Source organism: Octodon degus, unplaced genomic scaffold (genome assembly GCF_000260255.1).
Source record: "Octodon degus isolate 3935 unplaced genomic scaffold, OctDeg1.0 scaffold00439, whole genome shotgun sequence".
Taxonomy (NCBI): domain Eukaryota; kingdom Metazoa; phylum Chordata; class Mammalia; order Rodentia; family Octodontidae; genus Octodon; species Octodon degus.
Window position 1 is genome coordinate 402,351 of NW_004525015.1, and position 3,574 is coordinate 405,924.

A 3,574-nucleotide genomic window follows, 5' to 3' on the forward strand; every position below is an offset into this window, starting at 1 on the left:
AGTTTTGCAGGATATAGTAGTTTGGAATATGTTTTCTTAAAGGACTTGAAGTACTCTGCTCCATGCTCTTCTTGCCTTCACAGTTTGTGAAGAGAAATCTGTCTTTACTCTGATGGGTTTTCCTTTAAATGTGAATTGTTTCTTTTCTCTAGTGGCTTTCAGTATATCATTGTTGTGCTGGATTTCTGGGCTCTTTACTACTATATGTCTTGGTGTTTTTTAGTTGGGTTGAAGTTATTTGGAGTTTTGTATGCTTTGGATACCTGACTGTCTGATTGCTTGCTCATATTTGGGAAGTTTTCTTCTATTACTACTACCCATATTCTTTTTTATCATTTTTATTGACTCCATCTTTCTCATTGATGCCTATTGGTCTCATGTTGTTCATATTTGCATTGTCTTGCAGGTGAAGCATTCTTTTTTCCTCCATCTTCGTGGTTTTTGAGAGATCTTTTTTTACCTTTTCACTAGCTGTGATGGCATCTTCAAGATCTGAAACTCTGTCTTCACTTTCAGTCAAACAGTTTTGCAAGCTTGAGATTGAAATTCTAAGTTCCTCTGTATCTCTTTGACTCTGCTTTATGCAATCTTTTTCTTTCCTGTATTGATCATTCAAGGAATCAGTCATTTTTCTAATCTCCTCTATGTTTTTATCAGTGTCTTCTTAAGAAGCATTTATGAATTCTTTTACTTACAGAGATTATCTCTGATCTGATTTCCACTATTTGTTTTTATATTTGATCCTTTACTTCAGACTCTATTAATTCAGAGATTTTTTTTTCAAGAAATTATTTCTGATCTGATTTCCTGTATTCCTTTCTGTGGCTGTTTCTTTACTTCAGAAGCTATTTATTTAGACATTTCATCAGTGTGATTCCCAATTTCTTCTGTGCTAGTGTGCTCTGCATTAGTTCTGTGTGGGCTCAGGGCCTGAGATTGCATTTTGTTCCTTCTCTTTGTCATTTTTATAGCACTCTCTTCTGACCTTTGTTGTAGAGCTTTGGTGAAGTTATAACTTTAGCACCTATTGAAATTCTGGTTTCGATCTCCTAAATTTGAGTTCATCCAGTTGTGCCTGGCTTGTTTCTGTCTGCTGTGCTCAACTCCTTACTTCTGCTATCCTTTGAAGTGAACCTGTTGTGCCCTTCTGGCAAGATGTTCTGCTCCTGGATTAGTTGGGTGGTTTTCACCTAGTCTCTCCTCAGGGACTTCAGCTGCGATTTCACCTAGGTCTTTATGCCAGGTCTGGCCTAGGTCTGTAGGGGTCCAGGTGTGTAGGGGAGCGCAGATGCTCTCCCACACACTCGCCAGGCCTGGGGTTGTTCTGGATTTTGAGGAGTCCTAGAACTCCACAGATATTCTCACTCACGATGCGGGCCTGGGCTTGCACTGGGGAGGTCCAGCAGGCACAGGGGAGTGAGGGAGCTCTCCCACACACTCTCTGGGCCTGGGCTTGGGCTGGATCCAGAGCAGTGGAGGGTCATTTTCATTTCATAGATATTTTACTTTTTTGTTTGATTAATTCCTAAGTATTTCATTTTTTGAAGGACATTGAAAAGTATATTGTTTGTCTAATTTGTTTCTCAGTAAATTTGTTATCTTTGTAGAGGAATGCAATTGATTTTTGAATGAAAACTTTGTATGCTGCTATGCTACTGGATTTGTTCAATAACATTAGAGCTCCATCATTGGACTTTTTTGGGTCTTCCATGTAAAAGATCATGTCATCTGCAAATAATGACAATTTAAATTTTTCTTTGCCTATTCTTATTCTTTTTCTTCTTTTCTAATGGCTCTAGCTAATGATTCCAGAACTATATTGAATAGGAGTGAGGACAGAGGACATCCTTGTCTTGTACCTGATTTGAGAGTAAAAGATTTCAGTTTTCTTCCATTTGCAATAATGTTGGTTGCTTCTTGGTAATAGAAGGCTTTTATCATTTTGGGATAGAGTTCAATTATTTATTCTATTATCTATTCCAGTTTTCAGTAGGGCTTGGATCATGAATGAGTTTTGGACCTTGTCAAAAGCCTTTTTTGCATCTATTAAGATCATCATGTGTTCTGTTTTTTGCTGTACTGGTATAGTGTAGTATATTTATAAATTTGTGTATATTGGACCATCCTTGCATCCCTGAGATGAATCCTACCCGGTTGTGATTCTTGATGATTTGTTGTATTCTACTTACTAGTTTTTATTGAGCATTTTTGCATCTATGTTCATGAGTAATATTGACCTATTGATTGAGTCTCTCTCCGGTTTTTGTATAAGTGTGGTAATTGTCTCCAGGAATGATTTTGTGCATATTGCTTTCTTTTCCATTTCATGGAGGTGTTTGAGGAATACTGGGATTAAATCTTCCCAAAAACTCTTGTAGAATTCAACTGTGAATCCACCAAGAACAGGCCTTTTCTTTATTTGTAAGTTTTTATTAAATTTTCAAAGTCATTGGCTGATATTGAATTATTTACAGGTTTTATATCTTCTTGATACAGTTTTGGCAATTTGTACCTATATAGGAACCTGTCCATCTCTTCTGTATCTTCAATTCTGTGAGAGTAAAGATTTTCAAAATAGATGTTTATGATTTTTTGAATTTCCAAAGTATCTGTAGTAATTTCTCCCTTTTTATTCCTTATTGCTTGAATTTGAATTTGAATTTTTTCTTTCCTCTTTTTGAGGAGGATAGCTAGGTCTTTATCAATTTTATTTATTCTTTCAAAGAACCAGATTTTGGATTCTTTAATTCTTTGTATTGTTTTCTTTGTCTCAACTGCATTAATATGTGCTCTAATCCTTATAAATTCCTGCTGTCTTTGAACTTTGGGTTGGATTTGCTCTTTATTTTGTAGAAGCTGGAGGTGACACGTTGTATTTATTTGTTTTCACTCAGTTTTCCTAGTGTGTGAATTCATCACTACACATTTTCCTCTGAGAACTGACTTTATTTCATCGCACATATTCTGGAAAGATGTGTTTCTAATTCTGTTGGACTCCAGATATTTTTTATTCTTGTTTCATTTCATGTGTAACCCATTGGTTCCTGAGGAGGGTGCTATTTAATTTTCATGTGTTTATGGGCTTTATCCTAATGTGTGAGTTCCCAGCTATAATTTCCCTCTAAGAACTGCTTTATCCGCATCGCATAAATTCAAATATGTTGTGCTTGAATTTTCATTGAATTGTAGATATTGTTGACTTTCTTGTTTAATTTCATCTGTGACTCATTGGTTGCTGAGTAGGGTGTTGTTCAATTTCCATGTATTTATGGGGTTGTTCTGGTTTCTTTTGTCATTTATTTCCAGTTTCATTGCACTGTGGTCAGATAATATGCATGGGATAATTTTTGTTTTCCTGCATATACTTAAGCATGGCTTATGGACTAGTATGTGGCCTATTTTAGAAAATGACCCATGTGCAGCTGAAAAAAAATGTGTATTCAGCTGTGGTTCGGTGGAACACTCTGTATATGTCCACTAAGTCCATTTGTTTCAAGCTCTTGTTCAGTTCTGCTACTTTGCTAATTTTTCTCTGTTTGACCAATCTTTTGGGGATAAGGGAGTTTTAAGGTCT